This window comes from Macrotis lagotis, chromosome 1 (assembly GCF_037893015.1).
Source record: "Macrotis lagotis isolate mMagLag1 chromosome 1, bilby.v1.9.chrom.fasta, whole genome shotgun sequence".
Classification (NCBI taxonomy): Eukaryota; Metazoa; Chordata; class Mammalia; order Peramelemorphia; family Peramelidae; genus Macrotis; species Macrotis lagotis.
This window is the reverse complement of record NC_133658.1, coordinates 216,438,225-216,465,335: the sequence shown is the minus strand read 5'-3', so window position 1 is coordinate 216,465,335 and position 27,111 is coordinate 216,438,225.

Here is a 27,111-nt window from a genome sequence, read left to right as displayed (position 1 = left end):
CTATTTCTTTTCCCTTTCCTCTGCTAATCTGAACTTGTCTCTCCAACATAGAAAGATTTGCTTTCATTTTTGCATTCATTTTCATCCTTAGCCCCTGCAAAATATGTGCCTAATAAACATTTGTTAATTCAGTTGGTCTTAATTGGTTGGTTGTTATCCTTCATTCTGGAAGAAGAACAAAATTATATTATGACATCAGGGTCAATATGGTGTGTCAGACTATGAGCAATCTGCCAGTATGAGCTTAGAAGGTCCTACCACAGGTCGGGTATAAATAGTGGAGTGGAGTGGTATTTGGAGTGGAAATGGCTCTAAATTTGGGCATCTCACTTTTCACTTGAGCTACTTAAATTCTGCTTTGCTCATAGAGGACAGAACCTTCTTTGATGCATGCAAACCATATTGACCTCAGGGTGGGATCTCTGCCTGCTACAGTAAGCAGGTCAGGTTGGGTGAAGCAGAAAACTTTGGGGGCATATTTTTTAGACCCTTCCTTAGACCAGGAGGTGAGCAGTGCCTTCCTTTAAAAAGGCTGCTCAGGTATCACCTCATATTTCTATCAGATTGACTAACATGCCAGAAATGGAAAATGACCAATGTTGAAGGGGATGTGAGAAAGCTGGGACAGTAATGCACTCTTGGTGGAGTTGTGAACTGATCTAACATTTTGGAGAGCAATTTGGAACAATGCCCAAAGGTAATAAAATTGTCCATACCTTTTGATCCAGAAGCAATTCTGTATCCCAAAGAGATTATAAAAAGGTAAAAAGACTCACAATGAACAAAAATATTTATAGCTGCTCTTTTTGTAGTGACAAAGAATTGGAAATTAAGGGAAATGTTCAACAAATGGGGATGACTGAACAGATTGTGGTATATGAATGTGTTGGAGTATTATTATTCTGTAAGAAATCATGAACAGGTGGTCTTCAGAAAAACCTGGAGAGACTTGCATGAACTGATGCTGAGTGAAGTAAGCAGAACCAGTAGAACATTGTGTACATTAACAGAAACATAGTGTGGTGAATAACTAAGATAGACATCAACTGTGCAATGATCAAAGACCATTCTAAAGTACTTGTGATGGAATATGCTATCCATACTCAGAAAAAGAACTATGAAGTTTGGATATAGGCCAAAGCATACTATTTTCAATTTTTAAAATTTATTTTGTTTTATGGTTTTTTCTTCTCTTTTGGTTTTTTCCTTTTGTTTTAAGTCTTCTTTCACAACATGACTAATATGGAAATATGTTTAGCATAGATATACACATATAATTTAGATTTATATTTCTTGCTGTCAAGGGGAAGGGGAGGAAAGGGAGGGGGGGGGAAAGGTTAAACTCAAAATCTTACAAAAAAATGAATGCTTTGCATGTAAATCTTTGCATGTAAAAGAAAAAATTTAAAAAAGAAAAATAAAAGGACTACTCAGACACTCAAGGGTCTACCAAATCTCACTGCTATTTCTGTCCAGTGGGAAGTTGACCCTGTACCTGTACCTGTGAATATAGTTTCCAGTGTAGCCACACTTGCTGCTTTGTCACTTACCTATTGCCAAGGATTTTGAGATAGGTAAACCTGGCAAAAATGGCATGGGTGATGTCTTTTGATGATCAGAAATTATATTGAAGTGAGGCAGAGTTGTGTGAATTGATTGACACCACTCTCTCTTCCAGAGTCAGCAGAGTTCACTGACAAGACAAGAGTCTGGAAGACTAGACATGGCCTGGATTGCAGTGGCCGACCTTGTCTTCTTCTAAGTCTGACCAAGCTCTAAGCACTACACCACACTTTAGCTGACTTCATGGACATTGGAACAAATTGTTCTCATCTACCCAATCCACAGAGGAAGTCTTCACCTGCTTAGGTTAATCAGCTCCCTAATTCACCTACAGGTTTGAGGTTACTTGGTTATCCCTAGTTTAGTGTGTCTGCTGAAACAGTTTATTGGGTCTGGCCACTAGGCATGCTCCAACTTCTTGGTGACACAGGTGAGAAATAGGTGGCTCAGGTGAATGAACACCAAAGGTGGAAAGCAGCCCTGAAAAGGGTTCAGTAGCTCTCACATCAGAGGTACTAGTTTTTCCTGAACAGTCATATATCCTGTTGGTCTTAATGTTTGTCGAGTGAATAATGTAATATATACTTTAATCCTATGATTTATTAAATGTCTGTTATTTGCAAAGCACTTTTGAATGACTTCAGATAAGTTACTTAACCTAGTATTCTTGGCTATGTGGTTTTCTCTAAGCAGCCAACTAAAGCATTTGGGAACTGGAAGACTAAAAGAAGACTGCACAGAAATTCAGGTTCTCCAGGGAAGGTACTTTGGAATTATCTAAAGCATAATTGCCATTGTCAGGGTTATTTCATGCCTGCTCTAAAGTTGCACTCTGGAGCACTGGAAATCTAATCATTTCTGTTATGCCCTCCAAGTGAATGACCTTTTCTTCTGTGCCTGAACAGGATGACTTTTCAAATGTCAAGAACCTTAATTCTCATTTAGCAAAGTCTATGTACCGGTGACTTACAGCTAACTTGAAGTTGGAAAGTTCAAATATCCCCGAGTTATTTGAACAAAAAATAAGAGCATTCCAAACAAGCAAACTAAAAAGACCATAAAACACACCCAAACTCTCTCTCTCTCTCACTCTCTCTCTCTCTCTCTCTCTCTCTCTCTCTCTCACACACACACACACACACACACACACACACACACACACACCTGCATCAAATCCCTAAACCCATCAGAGCTTTTTCTCCTCTGGAAAAAAAGTATAGTTTTTCATGTTCTTGTTACTGAGATATGGCTTAAGAGACAAATTTACATACTTTGGGTGGGGGGGGAGAATTTGAAAAGTTGATATATTTATGCTTAGAATGTTTGTACTTTGGCAGTTTCCCATTCCCCCCCCCCCCCATACTGACTATCCAAATGATTCATTAGAAAAGTTGTACAAATCATATAAAAACAGGTGGAAGCTATTCTGTTCTGTTCCCTTACTTGTCTAGTTCTATTAACAATTTGACCCTCCAGTACTGATGAATCTGTGATCTCATTGGTGCATTTGCCTTTCCATAATGAAAATCAAAGGCCAATCATGCTTTTCATCCTGAGGCACTCTTGTCCATCACCTTCTGAAGTTCCCTCTAACTTCTTTGACAGTCCATTCTTCTTTTGGAATGTCTAATTTTGGGGAAGTTTCTCCTTATATTGGGTCCACTCAACATGGCAGGGACCTTTTCTGAGTTCTTCAGACATGAATGCAGCATGGAGACTACCCTTGGGCATTCTCCCACCTTTCTATTTAACCCACTCATCTTTTTTTCTGGTCATATGTTTCTGAGATGATATCATTTCCCTCCCTCCTCCTCAAATGTTTCACGTGTGATTCTAAGTCTTGTTTCCAACAAGGTCTTTGAGGGCAGGAAATAGTAATCTCAATAAGAAATATACCCTAGTATCAGTACTAGGGACAGATCTAGCCCTGTAGGCTTGACCTCCACTGGGGTCCTATTGTGGGTCTTTCCTCTCTTCTCTTCTCTCAAATGGAACATAAATGAAGAAGCTCTGGATAGGGAAGAGAAGAAGGCTCAGTCTATCTAACAGGATGATCTCTGTTGCCTCTGGGCTAACTTCTGAAGAGCCAAGTGGCAGCTACTGACTCACCAGCCCTGTTTCCTGTGTCACGTAGGTGAGTTTTGAAAATCTTCTGTCAGGAGACTGACTCCTTCTCACTTTCCTCCTTGCCAGTCCCACTGAGATGATGAGCTCATCCTTGGGGGGAAGGGATGCCTGGTGAAAGTAAACTCCCTCTGTGTGTTTGTTTGCCTAGAGCAGTCCTCTCTGCTGTCTTGGCAGGCTGGTGTGGATGTTTGCACAGAACTCTGTTTGGATCTGGCTTCCCACTCCACAGAGGCTTCCCTGTGGGACCTCTGGACTCACCACAGAGCAGAATGGTTTCCCAACCCAGGAGAGGCTGTTGAACTCCGTAGTTTCCTGACATTCCTTCTTTCTGATTGGACCCTAAACACTGACCCAAAGAGAGGACAATAGTGTTCTTTTGATTTGATGTCTCTCTGGCACTGCTGTCTAGGGGTGGGATTCAGGAAGGTCTCAATCATAAAACATTGACACAGACCTCCCACCTTGGAACTCTTACTTTATTGGTACAATTACTCCTCTAATATCTCCATCAAAGGAGGGGGCTCAGGCCAGCTATCTCTTCATTTCCCACCTGGCTACATTCCTTTGAGATTCTCCATCCTAACTTTGGGGAGAGCATCTTCCTTCCCCAGCTCATTCTGCTTCAGCTTCTTTTTTGTGTATTGCCCAGTTAGATTGTAAGCTCCTTGAGAGTAAGAATGATTTTTCTTTTTTGTTTTAATCATGGGGCACAGTAGACACTTAATATATGTTTATTGACTGACTGAATTTGGACATTTCAACTTTAATATGGCATGGTTTCAACTGTGTGGTTCCTCCTCTTCCCACATAGGCAGCAGCTTTTCAATGACTTGAGATGCAGTTTGGTGAAGGTGAAAGAATACTGTCTGTGGAATCAGAAGACCTGGATGCCTCCAATGCCACCTACAAGACCTTGGACAACTCACTTAACCTCCCTGTGCCTCAGTTTCCTCATCTGTAAAATGAGGGAATGTATTGCCCTAGTTAGTCTCTGAGGTCCCTTCCAGGTCTAGAGCTGGAATTCTATGACTTGGTAAAGTGGTCTTTGAGTTTCTGCAGCAAAAAAAGAAGACAAGAAAAGAAAAAAAAATAATCATCATCCTACTGTCAATTTGGTGATTCAATTCATTTTGGTTATCATTTTTTGTAATTGTAGAAACTCACAGTAGGAAGGGATCTCAGAGGTCATCTGGTTCAACCTATACCTAAAAGGAATTCTTTTTATAATGTCCCCCCCCCAAAAAAATAGTTATCTAGTTAATTTTTCTGAAGATCTCTGGGGAGGGAGGGAATCTACTTCCATCTGAAGTTGCCCATTCACATTTTTGGAACATCCTAGATAGCAAGCCTAAATTTGTTTCTCTGCATTATCTTGTGTCCAGTTCTGTCCTCTGGGACCTTGGAAAATGTCTGCTTTTTTCCTCCCCCACTAGTCTTATCTTCTTCAGGCTAAACATCTCTGGTTTCAGTGGTGTACTGGAGCTGACTTGACTTAGTTGTGAGAGTCAATTGTTAAATATTCAATGCGAACATTTATACCTCAGAGAGGGCTAAATGCCGAAAGTCAGGACTTGGTTTTTATGTTAGAATAAATAAATATTTCTGTTAGAATAAATAAAATATAAATAATAATACAAAATAATAAACAATCATATAATGATATGTTGTTTTAGTTATATATAAATTGCTTTATTTACTAATTGTCTACACTTAAGGAAATGATGGAAAAGTCAGTGATACATATTAAACTTTAAAATGTGTCATACATTCATTTTTTTTCCAGAGACAATAGTAAAATATTTATCAGCACACCCTTGCTCAGTGCCTATAAATGGTCCTCATGTACATGATCTGGAAGTTCTTTACAAAGATGATTATTCTCCTCTGCATATTTTCTGCCTTATTAATGTCCTCCCTAAAATGTAGCACCTAGGTGGTCTAACTAGGTCAGAGAACAATCTAATTGTTGATCCCTTTTTTTCTCTCTCATTTTAGCTTTTGGGACAGCCTTACTCAGCCCAATCTATTGATTCACATTCAGGACTGGATCTTGAGAAAACATTTGTGGACTGTAAAAGGCAATGAAATTAAATTTGGTTACTAAGGATGAAAAGAGCTAAAAATAGACTCCTCATCTCTTGCATCTCTTGTGCAGCAAACATTGATCAGAAAGACAGGGTCCAGGGCACTGGGAATTCCATCAGATCTTAGTAGTAGGAATTTCCCATTGATTAGACTTATTTCTCAGGTGACAAGGAAATCAAGTCAATGATCCAAGCTCTAGTTTTCCTAACCAGATGCCAAGGGTAGCCTCCTCATTTCTTCTAGAAAAATCATCATGCCTATATAAAGCAGATATTGCTCCTGTCCCAGGCACCCAAAAGCATATTAGGTTTTTGTCAATTTATCAAATATTTGTTGCTATTGTTGTTGCCAGTGAGTCCTTTTAGTTCTATCTGACTCTTTGGGGCCCCATTTAGGGTTTTCTTGGCAAAGATACTGGAATGGTTTGCTGTTTCCTTCTCCAGCTCATTTGACAGTTGAGGTTAAGTAGGGTTACGTGATATAGTAAGTGTCTGGGACTGGATTTGAACTCAGATCTTCCTGATTCTAAGTCTGGCCTCCTATCCATTTTAGCAATCTAAGCCACAGTGTTAAACATTGACCCTATAAAGACATAAAATTAAATAGTCCATCTTAAAGAGCTTGTGATTTTTTATGTCATATTCAACATATGTGTAACCTAAGAATGCTCTAACAAACCTAATTTCATACTCCCATTCTTGTTGATGAGTTAGGAACCCAGATGTGTTACAGCTATAAATTTCCCTCAGAGTTCTACAGCTACTTCTTGAAGGGCAGGGGAGTGATTTTCTTTAATGCCACTGGCTAAAGCCCCCTTCTGGTGTACTTTCTACCAAGATTATTAGTTGAGAATCATTTTAGTCAGTCAGTCAGTCAGTCAGTCATAAGATTATATTAGAAAGGTGGTATTTCCTAAAGTGGCACAACAATTTGGTATAAACCATCCTGCTAGATATTTATGGCACACTGTCCTATAAGCACATACAGAGTCTAGGGGAAAGTGGACTCAAACTTAGAGAGTACATGTGATAAAGAGGTCACTCCTTTTGTCCCTTTCACTCATTTGGGAGGTGCTGAAGAAGTTCTCCTTAAGCATGATGAATTTAAATCCGTCTGTCCTGGGTTCCTCATGCACACTACTGTCTACTGATCCAGCATGCGACTAGGACACTAATGGGAAGGTGGGAGGTACAACATCATCTCAATATCCCCCAGGGGAAGGAGAGGAAACTTTGCCAGGGCTAAAGGGAGGGTTTCCCACTCCCCAAACCCTGCCTAAGAGTTCCTGGGAGGTGGAGATCAGTTGTATCATGATTTTTTCCTCTATTTTCTGGAAATCAATCCCTTTGCAATTCCCCAGATAATTTATGTGAAATTTCTGAGGTGTGGCCAAGTTTCTTTAGCCCATCTGAACATATACTTTTACTAGTCATTTCAGATTTTTTAGCCTTTAGTTTAAGAGTTGGATGGATTGATTAGGCATCTCATCATTTACTTTAAGTAGAATGGGGTTGAATAAATTAACCACTCCACTTTTACATATCTTTTACTTGAGAGTAAAATTCTGGTCCCAAAGTCAGGAAGACCTGAGTTCAAATGTGGCCTCAGACACTTACTGCATATATGACCTTGGACAAGTCACCTAAAATTCATTGCTTTGTATTCAGGACCATCTCCAGTTGTCCTGATTTACATCTGACCATTGGACCCAGATAGCTCTGGAGGAGAAAGTAAGGCTGTTGACTTAGTCCAGCACCCCCTCACTTCAATTTACATGCATATCATAGTATAACCTCCCTATTGTCATGGTCTTCTTCAAGAGTGAAGAACAAACATCATCATCATCATCATCATTCCATTATAACCTCCAAATCTCTTTCAGATGAATCACCTTCTAGGCAAGCCCCAGATATCTTGTGTTTATGATCTTGGGCAAATCAATCTGGTATACTAAGAGTACTTACCTCCCAAAGCATTGTAAAACGCTTTGTTTGTAATGTATGTAATATAATGTAAAGACATTGTTTGTAAAGTGCTTTGAACCTAACTATAAATTTATTTTGGTGAAGGAGTCATATGCCAGATTGTTTATTTCTGATATTTTAATCTTATAATTTTATTTTACAACATTTTGCTTAGTCTTGAAACATGAGATTTTTTTAAACTCCTGATATCTAACATTAGTTAACCCTGATGAAACTGGGTCATCTCAATCAATCAGTTAATAAACATTTATTAAGCTCCTTCTATATGTTAGACATTGTCATAAACACTGGCAAAAAAAGAAAGAGGCAAAAAATCATTTTCTTTCTTTAAGGAGCTCAAAATCTAATAGGGGGAGACAATAAGTAAGCAAATCTAGACAAATAGGATAAATAGAACTTATAATAAATAGTAAGCACTAGAATTAATAGAAATTGAGAAAAGTTTCTTGTAGGGATTTTTAATTGAAATTTAAAGAAAGAGAGGTAAACCAGTAGATGTAGTTGATGAGAAAGAAATTCCAGGAATGGGGGCAACCAGAGAGAATGCCTGGAAGTGAAATGTCTTGCTTGTGGAACAACCAGAAGACCAATGTCACCAGACTGGAGTACAAGGCAGGGAATAAGTTATAAAAAAGACTTGAGAGAACTAGGTTATTAATGGCTTTGAATGCTAAATAGAAGATTTTGTATTTGATCCTGGAGGTAAAAAGGAGCCATTGGAGTTTAATCAAATGAGGGGTGACATGGTCAGACCAATGCTTTAGGGAAATTGAGATATACAATAATTAATAGGCATGGAAGAATCAAGTGAGGAATTTTTCAGAATGTGGAATATTTATATATAGTTTGAAGGTAGTAAAGAATGATCCAGTAGACAGGAAAAAATTGAAAATGAGTGATAGTAATCAGAATGGATTGGGATCACTTGAGCAGGTAGAAGGATTAATTGTGGTAAAGGGTAAAGCCATCTTATCATGTGAAATAGTGGGGAAGGAGGAGATAGTGACAGATAACATAGGAATTACATGAGATGGAAAAGAAGGAGCTCATCTCAAATGGCCTCAATTTTTTGTTAAAATATAAGACTCAGCTGAAAGAGGAAGCCATGAGAGATTTGGAAGAGGGATAAAAAAATTTGGAAGAGCCACTGTAGAGAGGGGCATAAGGAAGTTGATAAGGAAAGTATAGTAGAATTGACTAGTGACAACAAGGACCTAATTGAGATTGTCTGATATACATCTGTAGTGGATCCAGTTACAATAGTTGTGTGATTTTCTCCACCTTCATTCCACAGCAGGCGTGTAAGAGAACACATGGCAAATGGTGGGAGTGATCCAAGGCAAAGGTATGGCAGGGTGTAATCAGCCAAATGGTAAGGGGGCTAGGGATTCAAGAGAAAAAGACTATATAGAGTTGAACTGGGTCATATGTAAATTTGATATCTTTTTATATACTCATTGTAAACTATGCTAAACAGGTTCAAGGGACTCATCACTGGAGACCTCCTTTCAGCCAGTGGTGAATCACAAGTTGACACCTCTGTCACGGTTAATCTCTATCACTGGTATCATTCACAGTATATTTCATGTATAGGGAGTTTAATCAGTGTTTATTGATTTGTTGAAATAAATTTTTATACCCAGACCAATACCCATGGCACTTACCATATGCAGGACAAGTCACTTTCCCTGTCTAGGTCTCAGTTTTCTTCTCATTAAAATGAAGGGACTGGGCTAGATGAATTGTAAAGTTCCTTTCAGCTCTAAATCCCATGAGAACAAAAGTAGCTCAAATAGAAAAATAAATAAATCACCCAACTCTCTATACTTTCTCTTATTTTTTCTTTCTGCTCTTTTTCTTCTTTATTTTCCTCTTGGTGCTCACATCATTTATAACAAAGCCTCTGATGTGAATTAAATAGTCAGAGAGCTGAGCTCAAATGGAAGAGCACATTGCACTGATGATGAAACAACATATGCTAAGGGAAGGAAGGAAGTTGGGCTATAATACCTGTAAAAGAACTTATGTTTAATATGCTGAAAACATTACGGAATAATGACTCAGCCTGCTGGGAAGAAAAGAGCCCCTTGGTACTCTTGGAAAGATATTGTACTTGGGAAGGCCAATGATAAGTTGTCTAGTGTGTAGAAGAAGGCCCCCAGGATAATGAAGTACCTTGAGATGAATGGCTTGAGGTCCTCTTGAAGGGACTGGGAATGTTTAGTCTGGAGAAAAGAATATTTAATGGAGACATGATAAGGAATCATAAACCTTGCTCTGTTTGGCCCCAGAGAGGCTGAATGAGGAGCAAGAGGTAGAGATTATACAGAGTCAGATTTAGATTTGACAATTTTTGACAGTGAGAGCTGTGAAAGTATAAAATAATTGTTAACATTTATGTAACTCTTTAAGGTTTACAAAGTACAGGTATCTCATTTTTAGATCTCTAGGAGTAAAATGCTATTCTTATCCTCATTTTACAAATGAGAGAGAGACAGAAGTCAAAGAATTTGTCTGGAATTATAACGCAATTAAGTGAGGAGACTAAATTAGAACTCAGGGCTTCCTGTTTCTGACTGAGCCAACTAGCTGCCTGAAGAACAATTCAGTGAACAGAATGGCTGACTGCCTCAGAAAACTGTGCCTTTACTCCTCATTGGAGGTCTTTAATCAAAGGCTAGATGGTAGCTTGTTGGGTGAGGGAGGTTTTAGACAAGATTCTTTTCCCTTATGGCTAGATGACTTTTAAAGTTCTTTCCAACTCAATGATTCCATGAGCCTGAAGCAGCAGAAAGCATCATCCCACTCCACTAAGATTTTGTCATTTGAACCACCTTTCTTCTACTATATAGACCTGCTATGCCTATTCAGCATTCTCCACCTCTCCCCCACCCCACATAACCAACAATATGATATTTACTTTAGCCATTTGAATTTGCAATTTTCATAGTGGTATCCCATCTGCTTTCCTCAGGATCTGATAGAGGGAAAAAAAAACCCATGACAAAACCAAGCCAGTTTATTTTATTTCTGTTAACCTTCTTGATAAGATAATGATGTTTAGCTAAGTAAGAAAAGGGGGAAAATATCTGATTTGCTGTAATAATCTGAGACCCTATTCAGATAGAAGACCCCACTTTCAGCTCAAAATGAAGATAATGTTTCATTGGTCATAGACTTGGAGCCAGGAGAGACCGTAGAGGTAACCATGGCATTATTTTGTATTCTTTCCCTTATTCTACCTATCCAACCAGATGTCAGATCTTGCCATTTCTACATTTGCAACATCTCTTAAATACAGCCCCTTAATCTTAGTGCCTCCACTCTAAGATTATTTTCAATTTATCATATGTAAATATACCTATCCACATGTATATACATATGTGTATATATATGTTATATATATGTATATATATATATAATATATATGTGTAATGTATACATAATTGTATTACTGTTACAGGTACTGCTATCCTCCCTGTCCCCCAGGCTATCATTTTGGGTATCAACCTTGACTCATGAAGGCCTGTCAATTTCACCTTTAGAATATGTCTTGAATTTTCCCTCTTCTTTCCCCTGATATTGTCACTCTCTTAGTGACATTTTCTCAAAACCAGACTATCGCTATAGGATTAAATGAAATATAATACACTCACTCAGTACCTGGAAAGTAGGAGACAATATAAATGTTTATTCCCTATCCTGCTTTTAGCCTGCTGTTTGATTGTCCTGCCAGAAGTCGTTCCTTATTCTAGTCCATTCTTAAGTCAGCTTCCAAAGTGATTTTTTTTGTTTTGTTTTGTTTTAGGTTTTTGCAAGGCAAATGGGGTTAAGTGGCTTGCCCAAGGCCACACAGCTAGGTAATTATTAAGTGTCTGAGATCGGATTTGAACCCAGGTACTCCTGACTCCAAGGCTGGTGCTTTATCCACTAAGCCACCTAGCTGCCCCAAAGTGATTTTCTTAAAGTGCAAATCTGACTATGTCACCACCTACTCAGTAACTCCGGTGGCTCCCTATCACCTCTAGGATCAAACATAAAAAATCCTCTGTCAATTAGTCATTCATAACCTAGCACATAGGCCCCATCCACCTTTGTAGTCTTCTTACCCATGGTCCAGTGCTAATGACTTCCTAGCTCTTCCTCTAACAAAATACTATTTGCTGGGGTGGCTAGGTGGTGCAGTAGATAGAGCATCAGCCCTGGAGTCAGGAGTACCTGGGTTCAAATCCGGCCTCAGACACTTAATAATTAACTAGTTGTGTGGCCTTGGGCAAGCCACTTAACTCTATTTGCCTTGTTAAAAAAAACCCCTAAAAAATAAAAACTAAAACTAAAACAAAAAAAAATGCTATTTGCTGACTCTGAACATTTCCTCTCCATGTCTGCTATCATCTCCCTCCTCATTCATCTTCTGGCTTCCTTCAAATCGCAGTTTAAATCTCACCCTCTACAGGAAGCTTTCTCCAATATTTCTTAATCCTAGTGCCTTCTCTCTAATGAAAATTTCCAATTTATCTTATATATAACATGGTTGTTTGCATGCTATCTCCTCCCACGAGACCATGTGTTCCTTGAGAGTTATATCCTCAGAAACTTAGTAGGTACTTTAAAAATGTTCACTGACTGATGCATAGTTGAAAGAGTACTGGCTCTGGAGTGAGAGGTCCTGGGTTCAAATCTTGCCTCAAATGCTTACTATCAAGGCAACAAGAAATCAGGTGACCATTTAGTAAGCACTTATTATGTATTAGTCACATGCTAAATGATGAGGCCATATAAACAAAAAAGAAAGTCCCTTCCCTACTTCAAGGAACCTACAATCTAATGGAAGTTAGAATATACGGAGAATATACCAGGGATGGAACTACCTGGTATGGGGACATAGCATTGAAGTCCAGAAAGTCAGAAGCATAACTAGAAGAGAAATGAGGATTGATCAAACAGAGTCCTTCCATAAAATGGAGTCTCAAGGAACAACTCACCAATAGGAGAAGGGGGTTAGTATGGCAGAGGGATGTTCCAGGATGAGAAAGAAAATGATGGATGTTCTAGAGTGAGACTACAGATGAGGCATGGTGTTTGAGTCTAGAAAATCAGAAGCATGATTTGGAGGGGAATGAAGATTGACCAGCCTGGCAAGTCATTTAACATTCTGGAAATTTGGTTTCTTCACCTGTAAAATGAAATGGATTAGATGGCCTTTGAGAAACCTACCAACTGTAAATACATGATTCTGTAGTTTCTCTGACATTCAGTTTTCTCCAACTTACTTCACAGGGTTATTGTAAGCATCAAGTGAGATAATGTAAAATGTTATATAAAATATCAATGATTCTATTAGAGGCAGGTTCAAATCTTGTTTCTGACTTTGTGACCATGTGTGAATATATCTCTGAGCCTTGGTTTCCCATATGTTTAGTGAGGACAAATAATATTGTTGGACCTTTCTCACAGGATTGTTGAGATGCTCAAGTAAGATCATTCATGTGAGGCACAGAGGGGACTTTACATTGAGAGACAAGATGGTGCAGTGGAGGAAATGAAGTCTTAGAGTCATGAAGACCTTGGTTCAAGCCTTACCTCTTATCCAGACAGACTCCATGACCCTGGGCAAGTCATTTAACATTTAATACTTTTTGGCAAGTTTCTAGAAGAAAAATTCTTTGTATCGTACATTTATAATATAGAGGAAGTTCGTTATTGGGAGCTCTACATTATTAAATAACTGACATTTCTATTGAGGTTGCTATGAACTTAGGTACTGTGCTAAATGCTTTGCAAATCTTGTCTCATTTCATCCTCATAATAACCTTGAGAATTAAGTACTATTATTTTCCTCATTTTACTGATGAAAGAATTGAGACAAACAGAGGTTAAGTGACATATAGGACCATACAGCTAGGAAGTATCTGAAACTGGATTTGAACTCATCTACCTAACTTTGAGCAGCTTAGATGGCCCAGTGGATAGAGTGCTGGAACTGAAGTCAGAAAGATTCATCTTCCTGAATTCAAATCTGACCTCACATGCTTATTAGCTGTGTGACCCCAGGCTAGTCACTTAACCCATTTCCCTCAGTTTCCTCATCTCTAAAATGAACTGGAAAAGGATATGGCAAATCACTCCAGTTACTTTGCTAAGAAAACCCCAGATGGGGTCAGGAAGAGTCAGACACACCTGAACAACAAACTTCTTGACTATAGGATTTGTTCTCTATCTATTGTACCAAGTAGTTTAATAAATCAAAGGCACTATCTGATGTATGTGCATGTATAGTATATATACATATGATCTGACATAGTTGTACATATACATACACATGTATAAGAGTTCTTATTATCTAAATTCTCTGGTAAGGCTTTAAAAAGCTCAACAGGGCTGACTGTGCTTCTTTTCACAGGACTATCTATCTTTGTCTCTTTGGATACCTCTCCTTTAAATTAATCTTTGGACTTTATCTCTAACTTTTTTTCCCCATTCTTCAGAGGAAAACACATAATAGGCAAAGGATTGTGGTTTAGCCTATTCCAGAGCTCATTTTGCCAGAACCATTGAATTCAAAGTTGCAATGCATCTGAGAGATCCACCTCCCCATCTTCACTTTCCCTCTTCCCTATTTTATAAATAAGGAAACTGAGGTTCAGAGAGGCATAGTCATTTACTCTAGATCTCACATAATAAATGGTAAAGCTGAGGTTTGAATTAATGTCCATGTTTCACACACACAATATTTTTTAATATGCAGGAAACTTTCATTTATATTGGTAAACTTTCCTTATAAAAAATCTTTAATATGATTTTCCCCAAATCTGAGAATTAATACTAGAGAAAACACAAGCAAAAACAGCTTCCCCCACTCCCCCCCCCCCCAACAAATAGTGAGGGAGAGGTGGAGGAAAAGGATGGTTCACAGAGATGAGGGTTTCCATCTCCCATGCATATTGATGTTCAGAGTACAAGATAGGGAGTGGGGAAATTACATTTAAAAACAATGAAGTTTCACAGAATCTAAGAATTAGGAGGAATATTAAAGGACATTTGGTCAAATTTATGCTCAGGACCCCCCCCCCCCCCAACATTCTCTTATGGGCAGGTGTGTCTACTTTGATGAGCTCATAGATCTGTGTCAGTAGGGAAGCATATCCAGGGCTTAGCACAAAGAAAGTAATGAATAAATATTTATTAGAATGAAATATTAACAAGGGCTTTCATACCTTAACCCAAAGGTGGGTGATTAATGTTAGAAGTTCCAGGAAACTGGTGGAGGAGATGTCTCTGGGCAGGGAGCCCTTTTCCAACTTCTAAAATCACACTGAACATACTGCTTACTCATCTGTGGGTGGGGCTGACTGGTCTTGGGACTAAATGTCCCAGAGAAATGGAGATTTTGGACAGGTGAGAAGGAAATGGTACAGGAAAGCAGAGAAACAGAGCCAAGGTTGTCCATGGAGCAAGGTAAAGATAGTTGTTCTTGGGGAGAGCATATCCCTATCAGTAATAGTAAAAATTCATATGACCGTTTTCTATTTGATAAGGACTTTCTTCTTAATCCTGTGAGGCAGAGTTGGAGTTCATTTTTACAGAAGAGGAAATTAAAACTCAGAAAAGTTCATTGATCTGTCTGTGGTCATGCAACTAGTAAATGCTAAACCAAGAAATGTAGATCCTAGCTCTCCTGCTCTTCCCACTTTCTAACTCAGGACAAAATGGGCACAAAGACCTGTAGCAAAATCATTGCCAAGGGATAGGAAAAAAAGCATTTATTTGAGTCAGGAGACCAGGTTTTACTCCAGATTTTGCAACCAACTAGCTGTATGATATTAGACAAGGGTCCTCAACTTCTTCACTTGCAGAGAAAGCCCATTGATCTTCTTTTGTTAACTTCTGCCTAACATGCCTGAATTCCTTCTTCTCTTGGATCTAGGATTTTCTCCTTTAGTCCAATTTCCCAATGACCTTCAGATGCAATAATCAAAATGCAATAATTTAAAACTATAGGAGAGTGTTTGAAGAAGTCTTTAGTAACCAATTCTACAATTTCCTTTGAACCTTCTCCAGCCAACTACAAATAATTCATAACAATAGAAAGTTACATATTACTTTAAAAATGATATAAGAAAAATAATGAGATAATTAGGACCAAGTTACAAAGTACAACTTCCCAAACTTCAAATTCCTATAGTTTGAGTTCTACTGTCTTTTTCTTCTTTTCTTGTTATTGCCTTTGGGACACCATAAGCGAGCAATCCGTCATTCAATAAACATTTATTAATTGCCAATCATGTGACAGAAAATATACTAAGAACTGGGAATACCAAATAAATAAATCAACAAACAAACAAACATAATAAGAGACAAAAGATAATCCTGGCCCTCAAAAAACTGACAATCTAGTAGGGAGACAAAAAATATAAGTAAATAAGAAAGGGAAGGCTCTGGAATTAAGAGATATTAGGAAAGACTTTTTATAGTTGATGGGATTTTAGTTATAATTTAAAGGAAGTCAGGGAAGGCTGTAGGCAAAGATGGAGAGAGAGAGAGAGAATGCATTTTAAAGATGGGGGGACAGTTAAGGAGAATGCCCAGAGTCAAGAGATTGAAGTGTTTTGTTTGTAGAACAGCCAGAAGGCCAATGTTACTGGGTCAAAGATTATGTGGAGGGGATGTTTTTTGTTTGACTTAGAAGCTCTGGACTTTGAACACACTATTCCTAGGTATTTTCAGTTTGGCATTTTTTTTTTCCCTGATGAATTTTCTTTTTTTTTTTTTTTTTAACTCTACTCTCTGTTTATAGGTGTTGTTGCTGAGTTATTTCAGTTATGTTTGACTTTTCACCACTCCATTTGGGTTTTTCTTGGCAGAGATTCTGGAATGGTTTGCTGTTTTCTTCTCTAGCTCTTTTTACAAATGAAGAAACTGAGGCAAACAGGGATTAGTAACTTCTCTGGGGTTACACAACCAGTAAATGAGTCTTCCTGATTCTAGGTTTGGTACTTTATCCACTGTGCCACTTAAATACCTCTGGTTCTAGGAGATCTAGACAGTTTTCTTTTATGATTTTCTGAAATATGATTTAATTTTCTGAAATATGATGTTTATTTACTTATATTTTTCATGGAGTCTTATGATTCTTAAATTAATTCTCTTTAATCTATTTTAGGAAAAATGTTTTTGATAATAAATGTTTTATATTTTCTTTTTTTTTCAATCTTTTGACTTTGTTTTATTTTTTTTGTTTGTTTTTCTTTTTTTTATGGGTTGTTTTTTTTTTTTTTTGCTAGGCAAATGGGGTTAAGTGGCTTACCCAAGGCCACACAGCTAGGTAATTATTAAGTGTCTGAGGTGGGATTTGAACTCAGGTACTCCTGACTCCAGGGCCAGTACTCTATCCACTGTGCTACCTAGCTGCCCCGACTTTGTTTTAATATTCCTTGTTATCTCATGAAATTATTAGATTCTGGTTGCTTAGTTCTATTTTCCCAAAGAATGCAGTACTTGGGGAAGGTTTTCTATCTTCTTTTTAAAGATGTTCAACTCTTACTGCGGTTCTAACTTTATTTTTTATCTTTTACTTCATTTCCTATGGCTACTCCTGCAGTCTTTGTGATCAAGCAATATTTTTCTCTGAGTTTTTGCTTAAAATTTTTGTGGGGTTACTTTCTTGTTTGAGTTTTCCTCTTGTGCTTCTCTTGACTCATGGTATTTATTAATTATATTTGGTATTTTCTTCTATTAATTTGGACTTTTATACTTGGACCAGATCTCTCTAGCCTCCTTGGATGGGTTGGGTGGTCTTTGTTTTGTTCTGTTCCCTTAGTATCTTAGACATCTCTGATACCAGCTATTCAGAGCGGTACTGGTGTTAGGCATTCTCTGCTTCAATCTGGTTTCCTTCTTAGTCTTCTGATGGTTCACTATGCATTCTAGCCTGGGCTAACCAATGTCTTCTTCTTTTTGCACATTCCCAGTTCAGATTTGATTCTCTCCCCCTACTGTGGCCCATTCTCTCTGGTTATCCTCTATGTTTGGAATGCTTTTCCTCTTCTACCTAGGTTACTGACCTCCCTGACATCTTTAAAGCCCCAACTAAAATTCCACTTTTTACAGGAAGCCTTCCCTGATGCTTCTTAATTCCAGTGACTTCTGTCTTTTTATCATTTCCTAATAGTCCCAAATATAGTATTGTATTGTATTGCATCTATTTATTTTCATACTGACTTCTCTATTAGATTACTAGCTCCTTTTGGGCAGGGACTGTCTTTTGCCTCTTTTTAATATCCCCAGCTCTTAGCATCCTATCAATAAATCAATCAATAAAATCTATTAAGGTTCTGTAGATTTTATTGATTGATTTATTGATAGACTCTACCAGGATGTTGGAGATCATGTTGATTTCTAGCATCTCTGTACAGCCTTCCTAATGCTGTTACTGAAGATCTGAGTTGGCCCTATCTTTTCTTTTCTTTTTTTTTTTGTATTGTAAGACAATGGTGTTAAGTGACTTGCCTAAGGTCACACAGCTAAGTAAGTTTTAAGTGTCTGAGGCCGAATTTGAAGTCAGGTCATCCTGAATCCAGGGCCGGTGCTCTATCCACTGCACCACCTAGCTGCCCCAGCCCTATCTTTTACAGTGACTTTTAGTGGTCCAAGGAGTATAGAACTAGGCCTTCTAAGCCATTTGCAGCAAACTTTCTATCCCCATCTAATCTGAGAGATCAGAGTAAAGGTATGACTTCAGGTTCCTGATTACTGAAGCTTGGAGTTATTCAGAAAACTTGCTGACTGGCTTCATGCAGGTCCATGTTTCAGTGATTACACTGGTTTCTCTGGTATAGCTTCTGTCCCTGGGTCCATCAACTCCTGGCTGCTTTACCTAAGCTCACCTTGACTTTCCTGGCACACTCTCTCCCCCCGCCTGTGAATTTCTGTGTTTTCCTGTATTCATGCTGACTTCTCTGGTGAGTCACACTGTTGGCTTCTGGCTATCTTTTTGTAAACTGGTTGGAGGAATTTAATACTTCTTTTCTGTTTTCTTTTTCATTGATTTTTGTGAGGTTGTTTCCAGATATTTTCTAAGGTTGTTTAGATTTTTCTCTGATATTCTATGCTACCATCTTAACAAAAAGTCTTATTATGAGATAATATCAATTACAATACATTTGCAGTTCCTCTCTCAATACTCCCTGTTCTTCTATTTCACATGCCACAGTTATCTAAGGGAGGGTAAAGAAGTATAAGTAACATTTCCAGGGATTAAACTCAGAAGTCTTAGGCATTCATTGAAAGACATTCACAGGGGTAGGTAGGTGGCACAGGAGAGTATATTCCAGCCCTGGAGTCAGGAAGAACTGAGTTCAAATGCGGCCTCAGACACTTAATACTTACTTAGGTCTGTGACCTTGGGCAAGTCACTTAACCCCATTGCCTTGCAAAAAACAAAAAGAAAAAAAGAAAAGAAAGTCATTCATGGCATCTCAGCAACAGATTTGTGAAGTATTGACCTCTTAGAACTATGGCTTCTTAGGATTGGAGATGGAGCTACAGGAAGAAGGATATTTGTATACATTGCTTCTCAGAAGGGGAGAGGACAAAACCTCCTGTTAACAACAGAGTTTGGGAGCAACTTAACAACTCCGTGTCTATTTTCCTCCTTCCTTCTTTCCACTCAGTTCTTGTGTTTTGTCTCTCTCTCTCTCTCTCTCTCTCTCTCTCTCAAAGAGTTTGCACACATTCTCCCACCAACAAATGCTTCCTTATAATCAGCTTGATAGAATTATCATTCATCTCAACCCCATCCCCTCTTGAGAATAGCATCATCACCTACTATGCTCTGAAGATGGGGAGGTAGTGCCCAAGGAGAACATAAACCCTAATTTTATATTATTACAATAATCTTGTTATAAGAATAAACATACCCCCCCCCCAAGAAGATGAGAAACCTCAAGAATAGTGAGAGAAAAAAAATGAACTTCAGTTCAGATTCCAATGGCTCTGCTTCTGGGGTGAGTTACCTTCTTTATCATAAGTCCGCCAGAGAAGTTGCTTCAATATTTCTCCCACAGTTGCTGTTACAAGCTGTATTTACCTCCACTCTCTTACTCCTCACTCTCATTTATTCTACTCTCTCTCTCTCTCTATCCTTTCATCTTGTCCCTGTCCAAAAGTGTGTTGTATCTGAGTACCCTCTCCTACAATCTTCCCTCTCTTCTATCACCTATTCCCCACTTCATCTCCCCCATTCCCCCTTATCCCATTCCTTTTCATTTTGCTCTAGGGTAAGATAGATTTCTATATCCTATTGTGTATGTTGCTTCCTCTGTGAGCCATTTCTTTTTTTTTAAATTAATTTTTATTAAAGATATTATTTGAGTTTTACAATTTTCCCCCCTGTCAGTCTTTACTTTGTTTCCATGTTGCAACTTGATCCAAATTGGGTGTGATGAGAGAGAAATCATATTCTTAAAGAAGAGAAGAGAAGTCTAAGAGGTGACAAGATTAGACAATAAGATATCTGTTTTTTTTCCTAAATTAAGGGGAATAGTCCTTGCACTTTGTTCAAACTCCACAGCTCCTTATCTGGATATAGATGGCACTCTTCTTTGCAGACAGCCCAAAATTGTTCCTGATTGTTGCACTGATGGAATGAGCAAGTCCTTCAAGGTTGAACATCACCCCTATGTTGCTGTTAGGGTATACAGTGTTTTCCTGGTTCTGCTCATCTCACTCAGCATCAGTTCATGCAAATCCCTCTAGGCTTCCCTGAGATCCCGTCCCTCCTGGTTTCTAATAGAACAATAGTGTTCCATGACATACATATACCACAGTTTGCTAAGCCATTCCCCAATTTAAGTACATTTACTTGATTTCTAATTATTTGCCACCACAAACAGGGCTGCTATAAATATTTTTGTACAAGTAATGTTTTTACCCTTTTTCATCATCTCTTCAGGGTATAGACCCAGTAGTGGTATTGCTGGGTCAAAGGGTATGCACATTTTGTTGCCTTTTGGGCATAGTTCCAAATAGCTCTCCAGAAGGGTTGGATGAGTTCACAGCTCCACCAACAGTGTAATAGTGTCCCAGATTTCCCACAACCCTTCCAACACTGATCATTATGCTTCCTGGTCATATTGGCGAATCTGAGAGGTGTGAGGTGGTACCTCAGAGAAGCTTTAATTTTCATTTCTGTGAGCTATTTCTGATGAGAATGAAGGCTCACTCTTCCCCCCTCGCCTTCCCCCTTCCCACTCCATTGAAAAAGCTTTTTCTTGACTCTTATATGAAATATCTTGGCCCCTTCTTCTCTCCTTTCTCTTCCTCCCAGTACTTTCCTTTATCATCCATTAACTCCATCTTTTTACTATATTATACCATTATATTCCACTCCTTCCTGTGCCCTGCCTATATATGTTCCTTCTAATAGCTCTTATAAATGAGAAAATTCATATGAGTTATCAATATCTTCTTCCCATGCAGGAATACAAACAGTTCAACATCACTAAGTTCCTCATAGTTTGTCCTTCTCGTCCATCCCCTCTATGGTTCACCAGAGTCCTGTACTTGAAGATAAAACTTTCTGTTAAGTTATGGTTGTTTCAGTAGGAAAGTTTGAAAGTCCCCTGTTTCATTAAAAATCCATTGTTTCCCTTAAAAGAGGATGTTCAGTTTTTCTGGGTAGTTGATTCTGGGTTGTAACCAAGATCTTTTGCCTTCCAGAATATCATATTCCAATCCCTACAAGCCCTTAATGTAGATGCTTCAAGATCCTGTGAAATCCTGACTATAGAGCCACTACCTAGTTGAATTATTTGTTTCTGGCAGTTTTTAGTATTTTCTCTTTGACTTGGGAGTTTTGGAATTTGGCTATAGTATTCCTGGAAGTTTTTCTTTTGGGATCTCTTTCAGGAGGTAACTGGTGAATTCCCTCAATTCCTATTTTACCATTTGCTTCTAGGATCTCAGGGCAATTTTGCTGTATTATTTCTTGAAAAATGAAGTCTAGACTCTTTTTCTGGTTATGACTTTCAGGTAGCCCAATAATTTTAAAATTATTTCTCCCAGATCTGTTTTCAAAGTTGATTGTTTTTCCAATGAGATATTTCATATTTTCTTCTAATTTTTGGCCTTTTTTGAAGAGTTTAATTTCTTTCTGATTTCTTGCAGTCATCAGCTTTCTTTAGATCCATACTGCATTTGAAGAAGCTATTTTCTTCAGAGAGCTTTTTTATCTCCTTTTTCAGCAGGCCAGTTCTGTTTTTTAAGGCATTCTCCTCCTCATTTGCCTTTTGTTTTGATTTTTCCATTTGGCCTAAACTGGTTTTTAGCATATTATTTTCTTCAGTATTTTTTTTGTATTTTTTTCACCAAACTGCTGATTTGGTTTTCATGATTTATCTGCATCACTCTCATTTCTCCTCCCAATTTTTCCTCCACCTCCCTTAATTGCTTTTCAAAGTCTTTTTTGACCTCATCCATAGCCTGAGCCCACTTTCTATTTCTCTAAGAAGCTTTGGATACAGAAGCTTTGAGTTTATCATCTTCTGAATCTTTTATGGGACCAAAGTAATTTTCTGTGGTCATATTCTTCTTTTTCTTTTGTTTGCTCATTTCCTCAGCCTAAGACTAATTTACCACACTTTCAATACTTTCATGTTTTTTTGGGACACCCCACTGGGACCTTTATTCCTTCAAGGTCTTATGTTCTCTTTTCTGTGCTTTGATATGTAGATGACCACAGACCCTCTCCTCTGCCCTGGAGCTGTGAGGAGGGGCCCTGTTCTGCTTAGTATGGAAGCCCAAACTGCAACCTGGATCTGAGTGTGGGCAAATAGTTTAGTCCTGCCCCAGGATGAGTAGAGAGATTTCTTTAATCTCCCCCTACCCCCTTACCATTGTGGGCTACAGGCTGGCTTCCTCAATTCCTGCTGCAGGTTCTCACCACAGGGCTGTTCTGAGGCTGGTGCTCCCCCACTCTGGTGCAGCAGAGTCCTCTCACTGCCCCTTCAAGCTGTTCCTGGTGATCCCTGGGATTCATTGCACAGTTGTGGCTTTTTTCCCAACCCCTGGTCCCAGTGAAACACACCTTTCCCACGGAACTTCTAAGTTGTATTGGACTGGGAAATTGTATCTCTCAGACTTTCTGTGGGTTCTGCCCCTCTAAATTTTGGCTAGATTCATAATTTGACGGCTTTTGGAGTTTGGGGGGAATGAGTTTCAGGGAAATCCTGCCTTCACCCCACCATCTTGGCTCTGCCCTTGGAATCCAAGAATATAAACTCTTTACATGTGGTCTGGGAAACTAACGTCCAGAAAAGGGAAGTAATGTCTAAAGTCACACAAGTATTAAGCTAAAACTTGATGTCTGAATCCAGATCCCTAGGCTCCACATTATCCTGCATTTCATTACATTATGATTCAGAGGTACCATGAAGTCAAAGTGGCAACCTTGGACCTGGATCAGAATACTTGGAATTCAGCAAAATGGTACCATGGAAAGAGCCCATCAGTAAACCTTAGACATCTGCATTCAAATTCTGATTCTGCTACTTAGCAGTTCTGTGGACTTGGGCAAACTACCTAACATTTCCTCTGGCCCTCCCACCTCAGTTTTCTCAGCTAAGAAATAAGAAGTTGAATTAGGCAATCTTTGTGGTCCCTTCTATTTCTAAAATCTGTTATCTTGGGTCCTGTGTGTCAGTAAGCAAGTCACTTGACTATTCTGGCCTGGGCTTGTTTTCTAACATGTAAATGGAGATGTTATGAGCAAAATGTTTAAAGTTAGTAGTGAGCTGGTAAGTGTTTAATAACTGTAGCCAGAAAAAGAATTGATAAATAAAAATTTGTATAGAATGAGTTTCCACACACATACACACACACCCCTATTTGTATCTAATGGTAGCTATATCTAGGAGGGAAGGGGAGAAGGAAAAAAATAAATGTACATCATAACTTTATTATATATTTAAAAGGAATAGTAAGTTGTATATAATAGATTTGCAATTTCATGTGCAATCATCTTTTTTCAAAAATCATGCTATGTTATAGAAATACTTGTTATTCCATAAATTAAAAATAAAATGAAATAAATTTTAAAAGTTTAATAACTGTCTCTCTGAAAAATGTACTCATTATACACTTTTAAATTTGATCTGCATTATTAACATTTTCTTTTTCACTTTCTTAAATCTAGACAATCAACCAATAACTCTAGCCCTGATTTCTGATGTATAAATGCTCCCATTGAGAATGGGCTCTTTTGCTCTAGTTCTGAAGGATCTGGAGATTTCAATGAACTTCTATTCCAAGAGTCAGAAGTAAGATGTGCAGCAAAAGAATCTGATATGATCTTGGTCCCACATTAAGAGGAACACAAGGGGTGGCTAGGTGGTGTAGTGGATAGAGCACTGGCCCTGGAGTCAGGAATACCTGAGTACCTAGCTGTGTGGCCTTAGGCAAGCCACTTAACCCCATTTACCTTACAAAAACCTTAAAAGAAAGAGGAACACAGGTTCTTCTAGGAGTAGGTACATGATAATCATCCAGGACAATGAAATGGTGCAATACCTTTATTTGGTCTAGTAATATAAGTTAGTATGAATGCTGGAAATGATAGGATTTTGAGAGTCACAAAGAACATTATTAGCCATCTCATTACATCCCTGCTTACAAAGAAATTCCTTCTATGCCATCCTACCTATACCTCCTGTACAAGTGGGCATACAGATTCTCTCTGAAGTCCTTCAAGGAGAGGGAATAAAGCTCCTCTCATGGCAGCCTCTTCTGGTTTGGGATAGTTCTAAGAATCCTTAGAATGTTTTCCCTGCCTATAAGATGGAATTGACCTCTTTGTCACTTCTATCCATTGCCCCTGGTTCTATCCTCTAGGGCTAACAGATAAAGATTAGATTGATCCCTTTAATCATGTGATAACTATAAATACTTGATAGAACTATCATGCTTCTCCATCCCATCTCTTCATCTTCCTCCTCCTCTTCCTCCTCTGCCTCCCATGCCAAATCTTTTTTTCTCCAGGCTAAACTTGCTTTGTTCCTTTAAGTGAATCTCATAGACTATTATATGAACTTCATAAAACCCATCATCATCCTGCATGTCCTTTGGCTTATCAATGTCCTTCTTAAACCATGGAGCCCAGAACTGAAGAAAACACTCCACATGAGAGAAGAATACTATCTGATTATTGTTGTTGTTGAATCATTTCCATCATGTCCTACTCTTCATGACCCCATTTGGGGTTTTCTTGGCAAAGATACTGGAGTGGTTTACCATTTCCTTCTCCAGCTCATTTTACAGATGAGGTTAAGTAGGGTTAAGTGATTTGTTCAGGATCACACAGCAAGTAAGTGTCTGGGACTGGATTTGAATTTAGGAAGGATTGCACCATTTCATTGTCCTGGATGATTATCATGTACCTACTCCTAGAAGAACCTGTGTTCCTCTTAATGTGGGACCAAGATCATATCAGATTCCTCTGACTCTTTGAGCAGGAGTTCATTGAAATCCCCAGATCCTTTTCAGAACAATGGTGTGTTCTGCACTAAAGCTTCCCAGGAGAAAATTTCAGGAAACCTACTCATTTGCTTTATATTGATATTGGTGAATGGGTTCAGAAGTGTCATAGGATTTTGATCTAGAAGTAATTATCTAGTTCAACCCCTTGATTTTATAGATTAGGAAAGTAAGACTCAAAAAAGGGGAAATAGATTTGTTCAGCATTAGTAATAGAACTGGGATTGAACTAACCTCATTTGACTCCAAAGTCAGTGTATTATACTGCATTATACCCTGGGATTTGTCAAAACCCAAACAAAAACATTTTGAAGGGTTCTTCCTTTTTTCCCCCATTCCCCACCTCCTAATCCTGATTCATAGCATGGTTTATAATTAGATGGACTGCTAATGATCAGCAGTAGAGCTCCCTCCCCCCTTCCCCACTAACTTGGTCTTTGTACAGTCACAAAAATGTGTTTGTGGCTATCTCCTGGGGCTTTGGCCCCCTTTCCAGCTTTGATAGTGTCTCTGTGACAGCAGTGTACAAAAATGGTAATTTCTACTGCGCAGCAAGGTACAGTTTTATCCCCCCAAAAGAGGGAAAAATATAATTGCTATCTTGAATAATCATTTTCCGAAGGCTTGAAGTCTAACCTTTAATTAATATTTCATCTGCAACTGGGGTTCATAACTTGAATAGGGCCTAAAAATATTGCTCCGTTAGATCATTAGCTGTGAGCTGAGGAGCCAGTATGTGGTTTTCCATTGTTTGCAATTATTTCTAAAATTAAAAAAAGTTTAATCCATAAACCCATAACAAGATGGAAAGAAAGCTTGAATGCATTCAAGGGTATTTGAGTAGGTTCAGGAAATAGGTAGGGGGCCTATTTCCTTCCAAGTCACTGACTGGAAAGGGTGTGATGGCCCTCAAAGGCAGGGTGGGGCCTGGGGAAGCTTCTTTAATAGATCCTGAGCTCTCTCTGCTACTTTGATCAAAGAACATTTTCAAAAGTCACTTCCTAAGATCCAGGTGGACCTATTCCTTAGGTTTACAGGTCACAAGCTTTTAAGGATGAATCAAGGAGTGGTATCTTTGATATTTCCTAGGATAGGATATTTGGTTTTTCTGAGTGTCTCCTGGAGGTAACATCTGGCAACCATTTTCAGAACAATTTGAGGTTCGCAAAGAGTGTTTTCTTCTTCACCATTCTGGGAAATAAGTAGGTAGTATCAGCAAGGTGAAACAGATAGTGAATGACTTGGATATCTGGACAATCTTGGTTAGAATCTTGCTTAGAATCAATTCTTACTATCTATGTGACCTTGGGCACTTACCACTTAACCCTTGGAGCCACAATGCCTTTATTTTTTAAATGAGGGGTAGGACCCGATGACCTTTGAGGTCTCTTCCAGATCTAAAGCTATGATCCTCTAAGAAAGATTGTCTTATTTACTGAGGCCTAAAGCTAAATGAATTCCTTCAATAAAGTCACAGAGAGAGCAAGTGTCCAAGAATTTAAACTCTAGCCTCCTGACCTCAGGTATAATGCTCCTGCTACCAAAGCTCCTACTGCCTCTCACAGGCCAAATCATGTCTTTCCTAGTGGTTTTGGAACCTGATAACACTTTGGGGAGCTGAAGAGAGAGGAAGGAAGGATGGGAGAAAGAAGAGCACAGAAAGGCACTAGCCACAAAGGGAAAGGGAACAAGGATATCAGTGGAATGGCCAGGGTTCTTGTTACAATTCTAGGGAAATTCTAGGGAAAATGTGTCTGAATTCAATTGCTTGCAATTCTTTCTAAAATTAAAAATAAGTTTAACCATAAACTTGGAGATGGAG